A 17,817-nucleotide genomic window follows, 5' to 3' on the forward strand; every position below is an offset into this window, starting at 1 on the left:
TCTCCTCGTGACTCATTCTGTTGTTACTCCTTCACTGCTTACAACACCATACTTTTTGCCTTCTTTTATATTGGTAGGTCTGCATCTCATTAAATGTAATATTCAGTTCCATGTTATCTAAGAGTGTCCAGAGTCTTTTGATCATGTAGTATGTTTGTTTAAGGGTAGGTGTATGAGGGGTAGAAATTGTAGAGTAAGCCCAAGGCATGAATACAATAAACAGATTCAAATGGATGTAGGTTGCCTTAGTTATGCAGAGGTGAAGATAGATGACAGACTAGCATGAAGAGCTATATTAAACCAGTCTCTTTACTGCCTGGAGGCAGCACAGCTGTAGCAAAACAAGTATCCTTAAAGACACCAACCACATCAAACCAGCAAACTACCTATAGAACTCGGTCCTCTAGATCTGGTGAACGCAAAGTCCAGTGCCTTCCTGCACATTCATCTGTCTGAAAGAACCCGCAATTACACAAACACCCAGAAGTAACTGAAATAAATATTGTGTGATATTGTTGGTGCCTTTGAGGGTACTTATTTTCGTAAAGCAGTGATGCCTCTCAATTGTTTCCATCTGCTTGGCTGTACACAGACATCATCTTGACTTGTTCCTGATGTCAATTCTGAACCAGTGCGCTAAATCAATCACACAGCCTGTAACACACAAGAACACATGGCACAATGTCAGAAGAACTTTTATTTGTCAGCCCCATCTATGGCAACGATGCATTTCTGGACACATGTTCATAGGACCTTTTTTCCTCCATTTCTAGTCAGGAATCGTCACTGTAGTTTGTCAGTTTTGTTAATGTTCACCCTGTATGTTTTGGAAGATGATAGTTGTAGGTAATGCAGAACACTTTCTGTAATTGTCATTTGATTTTCATGCTTATTAAATGTGTGTTTATAGGGACCTTCAAAAAGTGTACCAGTTCGGAATCACATAATATATTTTTATTTGTTGATTGCGTATCATTTCAGTTTGCATAAGCATTTTGATTGTTGCTTCAATCTGAATTTCTCACGTTGCTTCATTGTGTGTATAACCGCCAGGCGGGGTGGCCGAGCGGTTCTAGGCGCTACAGTCTGGAACTGCGCGACCGCTACGGTCGCAGGTTCGAATTCTGCCTCGGGCATGGATGTGTGTGATGTCCTTAGGTTAGTTAGGTTTACGTAGTTCTAAGTTCTAGGGGACTGATGACCTTAGCAGTTCAGTCCGATAGTGCTCAGAGCCATTTGAACCATTTTTGTGTATAACCATGGAGCGGTTTACTATTCTGCAGTGTGTGATAATAATAAAACATTTTATCAGAAGGGAGAAAGTTATGCAGCAACTGTGAGATGTCTTTTTTCAATTCTATGGTGCAATGAAGCACCAATAAATCAACAGTTCACAGACTTATTTAAAGTTCAATAAAACAGGTTAACAGTGAACATTAAGAGTTCTGGGCACACTAGTTTTGGCCTATCTGTGCAAAACATGGTGGTCGTTTGTGTTAGGGTGTTTTTTGGTGCAGTGTAGTTGGTTCTTTGCTGTTCCCAAGAGTTCAGCATATCATTGTGGCAGATCCTCAGGCGTGATCTCCTTTACCGCCATTACAGAATACAGTTAACACAGCAACTGAGAGAAGTCAGATAGGAGAAAAGGCAACATTTTCTTGACTGGTTTCTAAGAAACTGGCAGTTTTGTGAGGATCTTCATCTTTAGTGACATATCACATTCCATTTAAGTGGGTTTGTGAATAAACAGAACTGTTGTTTGTGGCTGTCAGAAAATCCTTGCCTGGTTCAAGAGAGGGAAATGCATCCATGGTGAATGACAGTTTGTTGTGGCTTTTGGGTGGTTGGCATCATTGGCCCTTTTTTTTATTTTAAGGTGAGTGAGGATAAGCTGTGACAGTTAATAGAAACAGTATGAGCTGATGTGAGCTCCACAACCTCTGATCTATTTTGCAAAAGAGATTGAACCCACTTATTTTCTTTTCCGTTTATCCCCATTGCTTCCAGCTTATCTAAAAGAATTTCATAACTAACCATATTGGAAGCTTTAGAAAGATCTAATTATCCTGTTATGTGACAAGGATATGTTGTACCATTGACTGCACTTTTTGATGTGCTGCTAAAGAATAAGTCTATCATACATTATGGGAATATATCTAAAAACAAAGATGATGAGACTTACCAAACAAAAGCGCTGGCAGGTCAAGAGACACACAAACAAACACAAATATACACACACAATTCAAGCTTTCGCAACAAACGGTTGCTTCGTCAGGAAAGAGGGAAGGAGAGGGAAAGACGAAAGAATGTGGGTTTTAAGGGAGAGGGTAAGGAGTCATTCCAATCCCGGGAGCGGAAAGACTTACCTTAGGGGGAAAAAAGGACAGGTATACACTCGCACACACACACATATCCATCCGCACATACACAGACACAAGCAGGCCTTTACAAATGTCTGCTTGTGTCTGTGTATGTGCGGATGGATTTGTGTGTGTGTGTGTGCGAGTGTATACCTGTCCTTTTTTCCCCCTAAGGTAAGTCTTTCCGCTCCCTCCGGGATTGGAATGACTCCTTACCCTCTCCCTTAAAACCCACATCCTTTCGTCTTTCCCTTTCCTTCCCTCTTTCCTGACGAAGCAACTGTTTGTTGCGAAAGCTTGAATTTTCTGTGTATGTTTGTGTTTGTTTGTGTGTCTATCGACCTGCCAGCAATTTTGTTTGGTAAGTCTCATCATCTTTGTTTTTAGATATATTTTTCCCACGTGGAATGTTTCCCTCTATTATATTCATACCTTATGGGAAGTTTCAGTTAATCTTGGATAGTACTATAGGTTCAGATTGGTCTACAAAATAACTAATTTACTACATTTGTGATATACAATAAAATTAACAGTTTAATCTTAGGTGTCTCCCATAGATTCTTATTGTCAATCATTATTGTTTTTACTTATTACTTAATAATGAAGAGTTAAGTAAATCACTGGTTGAATCTTGCTAGCATACTGCATCATCAGCAGCTGGTCATTCTTTTTGTGCTAATTGGCTGCCACATCCCATAGTGTACCATGTGGTACACTCTGCTCCAGTGCTAGTGCTCAGTTTATGGAACAATAATAAAATTTTTCTACCTTTTGTTGTACTCTCTACAAACTTATGAGAAATATGGTCACTGTAACCACAAATACCACAAACTTCAAACTATCATCTCAAGGTCTGGCAACACAGTTGCTTGTTTTCTTATTGACAGTTTTATATTTCTTTTTTCTTTCACAAAATTATATCTTTGTAAACGTTTTGGGCATGGCAGTGATCACAATGAACAGTAATGAAATATTAAACAGAATAGTTTTGATCACACAAAAACACTTTTATTCATGAGTGGTGACTGGTTTTGACAGTAGCAGTAGACATCAGTGGGTAGTATCCACAGTTCCTGCTCCATGCCATTGTCTCCACATTTTATCATTGGAGTATGGTCTGAAGATGATCGATATCAGGTTGAAATTGGTCACAACTGATGAATTAATGTGTTTTTACATGGTCAGGACTGTTCTATATAAAAAATATTACCTGAACACATACTGGAAATCCTTGGTTAACAATCTGATATGAATACTTTTTTCTCTTGTTTCTATCAGAGTTTTGTGTTACTACGATGTAGTGTATGTTAGAGTTCTGTAACAGTAACCAATCATTTCAGAAGTATGTTCTTTGGTTAGAATTATGCACAACACATTCACTTTTAATGTACAGAACACAGCCATAGAATGCATATTGTTTCATTTATTTTGACTAGTTTCACACATCAGATGTGAGCATCTACAGATCTGAGCTTTGCATGTGATGCGCTGTGCAATGTAGGATTTGTTCACCAGGTCTTTTGTTGCGTACTTTGGAATAATGCTGTGCAGCAGTCAATTGCAGTTAAATTTAATCAACATGTTAATTTGTATCAACTTGAGTTTCAGTCATAAATATGTGTGAACATCTTCCCAAGCCTGATTAGGCACAAACATTGCAGACACAGCTGTCCCTTATCATACTCGCACAGCTCATTACATGCAAAGCTGAGATGCAACTGTGCTTAAGTTTGATTAGTGAAACTGATCAAAACCAATCATCATATGACGTGGTTGTTACACTGCCTAACAAGAAAAGTGAAGCACGTAGAAGACATGGCTGGATGTCAATGTAATTTTATATACATACACACCATCATCGGGTCTGAAAATGATTGAGAGTTGTGATTCTCTGTGATAGGTAGAATGCCCACCAGTGTGCATTAGTGTTGTTCATAAATCACCTAAAACTTGCACTGCAAATACTGTGGAAATGGAAAGTGCTATTGATGTGTGGTTTTCACAGAATGTATTGGTAGTCTGGGGCTGTGCTGTTAGTCAATCAACAGATTGTAATAATACTTAGAACTTGTATTTTTTGTGCAAACATAATTTTTTAAATGCAACAATGCCTATTGACGTTAACAAGTGAAAAGTAGGGTAAATTAGAAGGTCAGTGGTGTTTGTTACAGGTGACTAGTGCAAGTCATTTTTGAGGTATCGTATATTGAAAATTTCCCACACTGACACTTCTACAATACCTAAAGAACAGCACAACTGCATACACTAATTATGTGGATTCTGACCAGTAATGAGACAGCTGACCACCACAGGTTATGTTCAAAATGACCACCAGCAGTGGAAATATATGCTTCCATTCTAGTATGGAATAACAGCTGCACACATGCCGGCATTTCAGCGGAGATATCCGAGCAGGTTGCAGTAATGTGCTGTTGCATGTAATTGGGAATAGGTCATGTGTTCTTGTAGAGAACGTCTTTCACCTTTCCCCACAGATAAAAAGTGTACAGGTGTCAAATCTGCAGAATGGACTGGGCAAGGTGAAAGTCCACTGCATCAAATCCAACAATTTGGAAACAATTCATTAGGCATGCTGTAGTTCTTCGTGCAGTATGGGCTGGACAGCCATCATTTTGGTACCACATGTTCTTCATGGTTTCCAGAGGAACGTCTTCTAGCATCCGCGGAGGATGTTCTGTTAGGAGGCTTCGGTACTTATGCTTGTTCAGTGTTCTGTCTATGAAAAATGGGCCTGTGATCTGATGGTTCACTCTCCCACACCACACATTAATACTTCATGGATGCTGCCATTCTGCCTGACATAACTAATGGGGACTGTCAACAGACCAATAGTGCATGTTTCTGCAGTTTACCGGGCCCCCATGGTTGTTAAATGTGACTGCATCACTAAACAAGGTACATGTTATATCTAGAGTATCCTGTCTCAATGTCCATGTACAGAAGATAACATGATTCTAATAGTTTGTTTCCATGCAGCTCGTGATGGAGAGAGGTGTGATACGGATGGAACCTGTTTCGATGGAGAATGCCTAGGACACCTGCTTCATGTCACTTCCTCATACGATTGTGCAGGAGCTAATGTGCATATCAGCTGCAGCAGCAGCAGAAAGAACATTAATTTTCCCCTCTTGTGTAGTCACTTGTTTCTTTCTGTTACGTTGTCTAGGTTTTGCACTACCACCTTCATGTAAATAGTTGTAGAGAGATTGTTGATGTCTATTGAGATATCTGGCCGCATACACCAAACAAAAACAAACGGCATTCTTCCTACTCCTTCCATACACCATGAGCATGTCAGCTTTTTCTGCGTTGGTAAATCCCATCATCCACTCATGACGTACTACTTGGACTATCACACACTAACTGTAGCAAATTGAAGTGCACGCAAGGAACACACAGGCACACTGTAAAAAACATAACAATTTTGTACCTAGCAAATACACAGGTTGAATGTCACAAGCAAATGTCACTTTGGGAAGTTTTCAAAACACGATATCTTGTAAATGTCTTGCACTAGACTCCTGCAACAAACATGACTGACATTCTAATTTATCGTACTTCTAGTTTGTTAATGTCAATAGGCAATGTTCCATCCAATGAAATATACGTTTGCACAAAAATACACTTTCTAAGTATTATTATAATCTGTTTATTGGCTAACAATATGAGCCCCTGTCTACCAGTCCATTCTGTGGAAACCGTTCATGAATAGCACATTTCATTTTCACAATATTTGTGGTGCAAATTTTTGATGATTCACCCTGTAGAAGAGTCATAAACAGCATCAGATATTGAGTGTTCACTGTGAAGCACACAGAGAAGCCATGCACTTGTGTGTGACAGCCATATCAGCACCTGATAGAGTTTGAAAGCGGCATCATTATAGCTCTCCATTTGACTAGCAAGTCAAAGTGTGTAATATCCAGATTTTTGGTCCGTTTGGATGCAACAGTGATCTGATGTTGAACTACATGAGAGTGAGGGCAGGCATACTTGTCATTAACATTCTGGTTGACGACATTTGACCATAACAAGTATTGCTGTATTATGCACCAGGCACTTTGTAGCGCCTTCACATCTGCACCTGCCATCAGAGAACAAGCAGTTGACTCCCTGTGACATTCTGTGTCATATTGCACCATTGGTCAGAGACTAGCATCAACCAGGCTAGGGAATTACAGTCCCATGCATAGGCTGTCGTTAGCACCACAATGCAAATGGCTGCAACTGGAACAGTGCTGTGACCGGGAAGCATTGACAGCTGATGAATGGCATCACATCATGTTCAGTGATGAATTGTGGTGCTGCACTGCCCCAGAAAATAGCTTCATTTCATCAATTGTTGTAATTATTGAACAAATCAGCTCAATCTCTTCAGTTGTGGTATCAGACCTTTCTACAAAAATGAAGCTGCAGAGAGATAGATAGAGTCATAGACTGGCTGTTTCATAAATGGAATTGCAGTCTGTGAAACTAGATGAGATCTGGGGGACTGAAAACACCTTTTGAGCAAAGGAATGGTCAGAGTGCTACTTTTTATTTTCAAACGCTTTGCCTTTCATGTATACATATTTGTAATTTTATATCGGTTTATTTGAATATATATGGCACTTTTTCCCCAAATCTTTGTATTCCTAAACTTATTGAAGCAGCTACATTTCTTTAAATGTTAACTGTATTGCGTAACATTACTTAAACCATTTTACTTAACTGTGTCATAAAATGGTAAAATCAGTTTTGACAAAATTGATTCTCATTGCATGTACCATAAGAAAAGACTCTATGAAAAAAATGTATTTTCTTACTTTAGGGTGCAGTATTATGGCCATACTTATGTGTGTTGTTACTCTTCTGTAGTAAAGTCAAGTCTTGCTATCAGTTGTGCATTTCCTGTAATTAGATAGGTGAACAAAATTTTTATTATGGCCTAATTTGCCCAATTTTGAATGAAAAATGAATGTCCATGTACTAATGGAGCTTTATTAAAGAATTACATACAATAAGGTCTTGTTTAAATTGTTGTTGTTGTTCTTGTTGTTGTTGTTGTTATGGTCTTCAGTCCAGAGACTGGTTTGATGCAGCTCTCCATGTTACTCTGTCCTCTGGAAGCTTCTTCATCTCCCAGTCCCTACTGCAACATACATCCTTCTGAATCTGCTCAGTGTATTCATCTCTTCGTCTCCCTCTACGATTTTTACCATCCATGCTGCCCTCGAATACTAAATTGGTGATCCCTTGATGCCTCAGAACATGTCCTACCAACCGATCCCTTCTTCTAGTCAAATTGTGCCACAAATTTCTCTTCTCCCCAATTTTGTTCAATACCTCCTCATTAGCTATGTGATCTACCTATCTAATCTTCAGCATTCTTCTGTAGCTTTTATTCTCTTCTTGTCCAAATTATTTATCGTACATGTTTCACTTCCATACATGGCTACACTCCATACAAATACTTTCAGGAACGACTTCCTGGCACTTAAATCTATACTCGATGTTAACAAATTTCTCTTCTTCAGAAATGCTTTCCTTTCCATTGCCAGTCTATGTTTTATGTCTTCTCTACTTCGACCATCATCAGTTATTTTGCTCCCCAAATACCAAAATTCATTTACTATTTTAAGTGTCTCATTTCCTAATCTAATACCCTCAGCATCACCTGATTTAATTCAACTACATTCCATTATCCTCGTTTTGCTTTTGTTGATGTTCATTTTATATCCTCCTTTCAATATACTGTCCATTCCATTCAACTGCTCTTCCAGGTCCTTTGCTGTTTCTGATAGCATTACAATGTCATCGGCAAACCTGAAAGTTTTTATTTCTTCTCCATGGATTTTAATTCCTATTCTGAATTTTTCTTTTGTTTCCTTTACTGCTTGCTCAATATACATATTGAATAACATCGGGGATAGGTTACAAGCCTGTCTCACTCCCTTCTCAACCACTGCTCCCCTTTAATGCCCCTCAACTCTTATAACTGCCTTCTGGTTCCTGTACAAATTGTAAATAGCCTTTCTCTCCCTTTATTTGACCCCTGCCACCTTCAGAATTTGAAAGAGAGTATTCCAGTTAACATTGTCAAAAGCTTTCACTAAGTCTACAAATGCTAGAAATGTAGGTTTGCCTTTCCTTTATCTTCTAAGATAAGTCGTAGGATAAGTATTTCCTCACGTGTTCCGATATTTCTACAGAATCCAAACTGATCTTCCCTGAGGTCAGCTTCTACCAGTTTTTCCATTCATCTGTAAAGAATTCATGTTAATATTATGCAGCCGTGACTTATTAAACTGATAGTTCGGTAATTTTCACATCTGTCAACACCTGCTTTCTTTGGGATTGGAATTATTATATTTTTCTTGAAGTCTGAGGGTATTTCACCTATTTTATATATCTTGCTCACCAGGGCTGCCTCTCCCATTTGATCTTCATCTACATGCTCTTCCATTTCCGTAATATTGTTCTTAAGTACGTCGCCCTTGTACAGATCCTCTATATACTTCTTCCACCTATCTGTTTTCCCTTCTTTGCTTAGAACTTGGTTTCCATCTGAGCTCTTGCTATTCATACAAGTTGTTCTCTTTTCTCCAAAGTTCTCTTTAATTTTTCTGTAGGCAGTATCTATCTTACACCTAGTGTTATATGCCTCTACATCCTTACATTTGCCCTCTAGCCATCCCTGCTAAGACATTATGCACTTCCTGTTGCCCTCACTTTTGAGACGTTTGTATTCCTTTTTGCCTGCTTCATTTACTGCATTTTTATATTTTCTCCTTTCATCAATTAAATTCAATATTTCTTAAGTTACCCAAGGATTTCTACCAGCCCTCATCTTTTACCTACTTGATCCTCTGCTGCCTTCACTATTTCATCTCTCAAAGCTACCCATTCTCAAAGCTACCCATTCTTCTTCTAGTGTATTTCTTTCCCCCATTTCTGTCAATTGTTCCCTAATGCTCTCCCTGAAACTCTCCACAACCTCTGGTTCTGTCTGTTTATCCAGGTTCCATCTCCTTAAATTCCCACCCTTTTGCAGTTTCTTCAGTTTTAATCTACAGTTCATAACCAATAGATTGTGGTCAGAGTCCACATCTGCCCCTGGAAATGTCTTACAGTTTAAAACCTGGTTCCTAAATCTCTGTCTTACCATTATACAATCTATCTGAAGCCTTCCAGAAACTCCAGGCCTCTTCCATTTATACAACCTTCTTTCATGATTCTTGAACCAAGTATTAACTACGATTAAGTTATGCTCTGTGCAAAATTCTACCAGGTGGCTTCCTCTTTCACTCCTTACCCTCATTCTATATTCACCTACTACGTTTCCTTCTCTTCCTTTTCCTACTATCGAATTCCAGTCACTAATGACTATTAATTTTAATTTTCGTCTCCCTTCACTATCTGAATAATTTCTTTTATCTCATCCTACATTTCATCAATCTCTTCGTCATCTGTGGAGCTCATTGGCATATAAACTTGTACTATTGAGGTAGGTGTGGGCTTCATGTCTATCTTGGCCACAATAATGCATTCACTATGCTGTTTGTAGTAGCTTACCCACACTCCTATATTTTTATTCATTATTAAACCTACTCCTGCGTTACTCATATTTGATTTTGTATTTATAACACTGTAGTCACCGGACCAGAAGTCTTGTTCCTCCTGCCACCAAATTTCACTATTTCCCACTATATCTAACTTTAACCTATCCATTTCCCTTTTTAAATTTTCTAACCTACCTGCCCGATTAACCCATTACTGGCCAAAACTCTTATCAGATCTTTTTTTGCAAACTTTTATACATAAATACGTTACATTGCGTGATTAATTGAATAAAAAGTTGTTTTGAAAATTTTCAGTTTATTAGAACAAAATCTATAGACCGTCCCATTTTTGGGACATTGGCCAAATGCGCTATCCAAATTCACAACCTTATTCTCCATGCATAATATTGTAAAAAACAACACAAACAATAAATAAAGAATGTTTTAATATTATTGAATGTCTATTCAGTATGAAATGAAGCAAAACACTTGTCGTGTACACCAACATTGCACCTATCACAAATTTTTGTTGTTTTCTTCTTGCAGTAAGCACATCTCTTCCGTGTTTTGCTCTCTTCTGTGTTTTACTTGACAAAATGAAATGATTTCCTGGATCTAGTCGTACATCTGTTCTCACCCGTCCTTCCATCAATTTGCTGCCTTGTGGTCCTCTGCGTTTTGGTACTGATCCTGTTTTCTTTGATAGGTAAAACATCACTATTCTCTGTCGGACATCCAAAAGTGAGAGCTTCTCTCTAAAGTACCGGCTACATCTTGTACAGCAGACTCATTGTTCAATACACTTTTGTCAATGTCTTCCTCATCTGTTATTACATCTGCATCAGGTGGAATAATCACCATTTCTACGTCATCATCTTCATCATCAGTCTCTTGATGGTTCGCTAGTTCTGCTAGAATTTTTTCAAGTGTAAGTCCACACGGAAAGTCTTTATCCTGTTGGAATCTTAAAATTCGAATAGAACATGAAAAAAAATCAGATTTAAAGAACATAAAATGCAATTCTTCTCTGTATAATACGTGTATACAAGAATAGGGCACATCAACAATAAATGATAGTGTAACATACCATTGTCCCATTATTGGGGGACATAAAATATATCGATATTGCACTTACTTGAAAAAATCTGAAGTATACTTAATCTTACATGGACATCCATATGTTCATAACAAACACGTCCAGACAACTAAATCCCAGCTCATTGTCGTCCAGGAACTACCAGCAGACATACAGTGCTGCCAAGTGCGAGAACAAAAAATCGGCAAGTTTATAATTTTCCTGGCGTGAAGTACTTAGAAAAAAGTCATTTATTTTACATTTACAGGCATTATAGCAGTTAGTTGAACCTACAGGTGCAGCAATAAAGACTAAAAGCTCCATTGCTTACGTAGAAATAAGTAAAATATACACGTCCCAAAAAAGGGACAATGGCCAGTAATGGGTTAAGGGATCTAACATTCCACGCTCCAATCTGTAGAACGCCAGTTTTCTCTCTCCTGATGCTGACATCCTCCTGAGTAGTCCCTGCCTGGAGATCTGAATGGGGGTATATTTTACCTCCGGAATATTTTACCCAAGAGGACACCACCATCATGTAACCATACAGTAAAGCTGCATGCCCTTGGGAAAAATTACGGCTGTAGTTTTCCATTGCTTTCAGCCGTTCGCAGTACCAGCACAGCAAGGCTGTTTTGGCTAGTGTTAGCAGGCCAGATCAGTCAGTCATCCAGACTGTTGTCCCTGCAACTACTAAAAGGCTGCTGCCCCTCTTCAGGAACCACACGTTTGTCTGGTCTCTCAACAGATACCCCTCCGTTGTGGTTGCACCTTCAATACGGCTATCTATATCGCTGAGGCATGCAAGCCTCCCCACCAACAGCAAGGTCCATGGTTCATGTAACTATTTAAAGAGATATTTCCAAGGTGATTGGGGAAGAGCATTGCTGTATTTAGTGCACACTGATGTGCATTGAAAACTTGCTATGGATAAAAACAATTGCCATGACGTGTTTTATGATACATAAATGAATGGAGACATGATGAAATGTTAACAATTTTGTCTCTGAGACACATAGATGAAGTACAACAACAGCTGAATGTAATTGTTTAATAACATACATATTAATACTAATTTCTAAAATGTGAGAAAATTAAGTCATAAAAGGAGAAAATAGGTACAAAGGAAGACAAGATAAAGAAAGGTTAAAATTAGGAATATGAATTGAAAAGAGATGAATTGACAGGATCTGCAGTGATAAGCAGGAAACGCCAGAGAAAAAAGTTGTGATAATGATAGAAAATAGGGGAAGTCTCTGCATGGTTGGTTGGCTCTGAGCACTATGGGACTCAACATCTTAGGTCATAAGTCCCTAGAACTTAGAACTACTTAAACCTAACTAACCTAAGGACATCACACACACCCATGCCCGGGGCAGGATTCGAACCTGCGACCGTAGCAGTCCCGCGGTTCCGGACTGCAGCGCCAGAACTGCTAGACCACCGCGGCATATATTAAGCATTATACAAGAAATTATATGCTTAATTCAACTGATCCAGGGAACATAACAACTTTCTAGTGTGCATATGATCATAAGTTGTTTAAATGAAGGAGCCACTTAAAAGGACTGTGACTGTGTGATCTGATCCTAGTCCTGTGACATTCAGATAGCACATACATGTGCCTTCCTGAGATTAGCCTGTTGCTGTAGAGTAGACTTAATTATTAACCTTGAGGATTGGAAGAAAAGTTGATAAATTAATTAAACAATGGAAACTCCAGGTTGGAATATTAGCAGTATTAGGAAAAGGATAGATTGCTATTTACCAGAAAGTTGACCCATTGAGATGCAGACAGTTACATTGGTGACCACTATCACTGGTAGCTCTGACCGCTTGCAGCTGCTGGCAGCAGTGGGCACATGTGCATGAAGTGTGCTTGCTTGCTTGCGTGAATTTGCTGAAGGAGGCCTTGGCCAAAAGCCGTAATGTGTAAGTCTTTTCATTGTTACTGCAGCTCAGTAGGTCATCTCTACAATGAGAAGCAATCTGTCCTTTTCTTCAGAAATCAATTAGTTATAGACCTAACTTGATATTATTTAACATCTAAAGGGCAATCAAAAAGTTTCCATTTGAGGGCATTCCTGCAGTATATATGCAACATAGCACAATTCTGGTTTGGGTTTATAGTCACCAACATATAGGAAAGGGATTAGTGTGGCATTTGTTTATTTCCAATATGTATGCGGTAAATGTGGAAACATGAACTATGGCGACGTTATTACTAAACACATCCAAACAGGTCTAATGTACTGGCTGCTGAAGGACAAACACTGGTAGACATCCATCAGAGAATGAAGAACGTGTATGAGGAAGCATATCTGGGGAAAATGTCCTGGAAAGCTGTGGCAGTGGGTGCTGCTGCTTCATGATAAAGCACTTTCCCAGACCACAAATGCCGCAATGCAGAAGTTATGCCAATGGTAGTGAGAGACACTTGAGCTTCTGATAATTACAAATGCGATTATCATACCTTCAGTCCCTTAAAAACGTCCTTGAAGGGTCGGTGATTCCTGTTGCGTGAGGATGTGCAGCAGGCAATTAGAGACTACTCCATGCAGCAGGACCTGGCCTTTTACCAAACAGATATGTTCAGCTTGGTGCATCAGTGGGTGATTGTTTTATAACTTCAAGTTGAACAAATATATTTCAAAGAAGACGCAATACTTGAAGTCACAGCTCAAGTAAACAGAGTAAGACGTGTGCACACTTTAACAGTCAAATCATAACTGAGCCAAAGTCTAGCGTTCGCTGGCTGGCTGGCCGCATAGGTGGCGCTGCTGCTGCTGCATGGCTGGCAGACAGCGCCGCATGTAGAGGACGCACAAGACTGTATGGCGGCACTTTGAAAGATCAGCGAGTCACAACACTTTTTCCCCCCTTTGAATTTTTTGCACAGGTCTTGATGGAGGTGGCCTGTAGATTGCTAACGTCCATAGGTGTTGTTTGACTGGGCGTAAAGTCTCGAGGAGGAGGCTTCCCGTACGGATGGAAGTGTCCCCGATGATAATGGGTCGAGATGACAGGAGACGTGGGGGTTGAATCTGCTGGGGCCCCGTGCACCAGTCTGCCCGTTGTGGCAAGTCCGGTTGTTATAACAGGAGACATGGGCGATGTGTCCGCGTCTGTAGGAGGAGGAGGCGAGTAGAATTGCTCTGACACATGATGGTCATCTGGTTCCTGCATGGGCACGTCTCCTGGTTTTGGCATCAGTTCTTGTGCTGGCACCGATATGATGGTGAGAGGACTGTGCTGTGAGTAATGAGAGTTTCCAGTATCCCGAGCATCAGGTAGAGCTGAAGGTGGTGTAGTGGCATCTGGAACAGGCGTTGCCAGCACATGAGGCCGAAGCTGGTCCAAATGACGCACTGCAACACCCGTGTCCGCCTGTACTTCATACAGGCGTTGGCCACGGTGTCGTAAGATGCGGCCAGGACTCCATTTTGGCTGCCTGCCATATCCCCGTACCCATACAAGGTCGTCGTTGGTGAACCGGCCAAGTGAAGGTACCTGTGGCCATGAGGTGGAAGGCCGCAGAAGATGAAAAAGCGTGCGGGGCTGTCGGCCATGTAAGAGCTCAGCCGGGCTGTGGTCGCCCATGGGGGTGAAACGGTAAGAAGCCAGAAATTGGAGAAGCGCATCATCAGCAGCAGAAGAAGTCAGGAATTTCCTCATTTGAGCCTTAAATGTGCAGCCCAGTCGTTCAGCCTCACCGTTTGACTGTGGATGGAACAGAGGGGCCGTGACATGCATGACGCCGTGACGGGCACAAAAATCCACAAAATCGGAAGAGGCAAATTGCGGACCATTATCAGTAACGAGAGTAGAGGGAAGGCCTTCCAAAGAGAAAATGCGAGCTAGAGCATTGGTGGTAGCCGCGGTGGTAGGCGACTTGCAACGGCCAATGAAAGGAATGTTAGAGTAGGCATCAATAACGAGAAGCCAATAAGCACCTAAAAAGGTCCCGCGAAGTCAGCATGAATGTGCTCCCAGGGCTTCTCAGGCGAAGGCCACGGTGACAAAGATTACTTCAGGGCGGCGGCCTGTGACACACAAGGGCTGCAGGCAGCGACCATATGTGTGATTTCAGAGTCGATGCCGAGCCAGTACACATGACGGCGCGCCAGAGATTTTGTGCGAGAGACACCCCAATGCCCTTGGTGAAGGAGGCGCAAGACCGAAGCACACAAAGACGCAGGTATCGCAACATGCAGCGAAGCATTTTTGGTGGGAAGGAGGATAACACCATCCATAGCTGTGAGGTGGTAACGCAAAGTGTAGTAGTTCCGCAATGGATCAGAAGTCTTAGCGGACGGACGATCTGGCCAACCCTTCTGAATACAGTGTAAAACCCAGGAGAGGGTAGCATCAGAACCCGTAGCAGCCGCCAGCCGGTGGCTGGTGATGGGGAACCCGTCCACAACCCGCTGCTTGGCAACATCCAGGTGGAAACACAAAAGTTCATCCCTATTGAATGCCAGATCAGGACCCATGGCAAGGCGAGACAGTGCATCAGCATTTGCATGTTGAGCCGTCGGCCGAAAATGAATCTCATAACTGAAATGAGACAGGTAAAGAGCCCAACACTGGAGGCGGTGTGCAGCCTTATTGGTAAGTGACGTTGATGGATGAAACAAGGAAACAAGTGGTTTGTGATCTGTAACAAGATGAAATTTGGATCCATAGAGAAGAACACCAAATTTATGAAGAGCATATATAATGGCCAAAGTTTTTTTTCAATTTGAGAATACTTTTGTTGGGCATCCGTGAGTGTTTTGGAGGCATAAGCAATGGGTTGTTCAGAACCGTCAGAAAAACGGTGCGCAAGGACTGCACCGACCCCGTATTGAGAGGCGTTCGTGGCAAGAACAAGATGTTGGCCAGGTCGATAAGTAGCCAGGCACGGGGCCTGTTTCAGCAGTCTTCAATTTCTTGAAAGCCGCATCGCATGATGCGGACCAGTGAAAAGGCACGTGTTTATGCAACAGGCGATGCAACGGCTGAGCCACCGAAGCAGCAGATGGTAGAAACTTGTGATAGTATGCTATTTTCGCCAAGAAGGCCTGCAGTTCCTTAACAGTTGTAGGGCGAGGAAGGTCATCGATCGCAGCGACAGTTTGCTGAAGGGGGTGAATACCATCCCGAGAGAGTTGAAACCCCAAGTACGTGATAGATGCCTGAAAAAATTTTGATTGCTGAAGATTACGTTTAAGACCGGCAGTCTGTAATACATGAAAAAGTGTGTGGAGATTTTGAAGATGTTAGTCAGTGGTGGAGCCAGTGACAACAATGTCATCCTGGTAATTTATACACCCAGACACAGTTAGCAATAATTGTTCCAAGTATCGCTGAAAGAGAGCAGGGGCGCTGGCAACCCTGAATGGCAATCATTGGTATTGATAGAGGCCGAGAGGCGTGTTAAGGACCAGGAACTGCGGGGAAGCAGCGTAGAGAGGGAGTTGATAATAAGCTTCTGACAGGTCAAGTTTAGAAAAATACTGGCCTCCAGCAAGTTTAGTGAACAATTCTTCAGGTCGAGGCATAGGGTAAGTGTCGATAAGGCATTGAGCATTGAAAGTGGCTTTGAAATCACCACAGACACGAATATCACCATTTCACGACGACGACAGGAGAGGACCACTCACTGGAAGTGACAGGAAGCATGACCCCGGAAGCAGTGAGACAATCCAGCTCCTATTTGACCTGATCACGAAGGGCCACAGGAATGGGCCGAGCCCGAAAAAACTTAGGCGGAGCAGTGGGTTTGAGCGTGATAAGAGCTTCAAAGTCGTTTGCACGGCCTAACCCAGGAGAAAAAATGGACGAAAATGTCGTTGACAAGGAATTCAATTGAGCATAAGGAATAGCATCAGAGACGATATTGAGAGAGTGATCTATGGAGAACCCAAAAATGCGAAAAGCATCAAAACCACAAAGATTCTCCGTGTTACTATGGTCGACCACAAATATGGGAACAGTGCGAACGACAGATTTGTTAGATACCTCAGCATCAAATTGTCCCAAGAGAGAAATTTTCTGTTTATTGTAAGTCTGTAATTGCCTAGTGACAGGTGACAGGATTGGAGAACTCAACTGAAGATACGCTAAGAATTGATGATAGTGGCAGCAGAACCAGTATCCACCTGCGTGAGAACATCTCGACCAAGTATTTGGACAGCGAGGAATAACTTCCTTGAAAGGGAAGAATTACAATTGACAGATAACACAGAATCAAAATCAGCGCCATGTTCATGAACACCATATATGTTGTCGGATTTGCAAACGGATGACACATGACCCCTTTTTTTTGCATTTGTGACACACAGCCCAACGTTGTGGACAATCTTCTCGTGAATGTTTCGTAAAACACCATGGACATGAAAGAAGTTGCCGTGGGTTTTGCTGTAGTTTCTTAGAGGTTTGTTTACGGTTAGGCTGAGGCTGCGCTTGGGAGCGTACTGCGGCCATGTCGGCCGGCGGGGACACGCCACACGCTTCGTCAACATCGCGCAGAGCTTGTATTTCCCTCTGATGTCACCCCATGCCTCTATTTGCGCTCCAGCTGAGGCAGTGAAGTTCAGCAGCCCAAGAGCGATAGGATTGACTCAGTTGTTTTTGACAACGATAAAAGGCAACACGAGAGGCTACCACATGTGTTTGCTTTTGAAAATAGATGGACAGAAGTGAGCACATTTCAGCAAAGGACAAAGACACAGGATCTTTCAAAGGAGCCAATTGCAACAACAACCGATACATTTGAGGTGAAATCCATGAAAGGAACAGAGACTTACATGTTTGTTCGTCCGCGACATGAAATGCC

At 41.3% G+C, this 17,817-nt stretch overlaps 1 protein-coding gene across 2 annotated transcripts in view; it reads left to right on the forward strand.

Annotated features, from left to right (window-relative positions):
- The window catches only part of LOC126162362 (integrator complex subunit 13), a 302,316-nt gene that overhangs the window by 83,366 nt on the left and 201,133 nt on the right, over window positions 1–17,817 (forward strand). The window lies entirely within an intron of this gene.

The sequence above is a fragment of the Schistocerca cancellata genome, chromosome 2 (assembly GCF_023864275.1).
Source record: "Schistocerca cancellata isolate TAMUIC-IGC-003103 chromosome 2, iqSchCanc2.1, whole genome shotgun sequence".
Taxonomy (NCBI): Eukaryota; Metazoa; Arthropoda; class Insecta; order Orthoptera; family Acrididae; genus Schistocerca; species Schistocerca cancellata.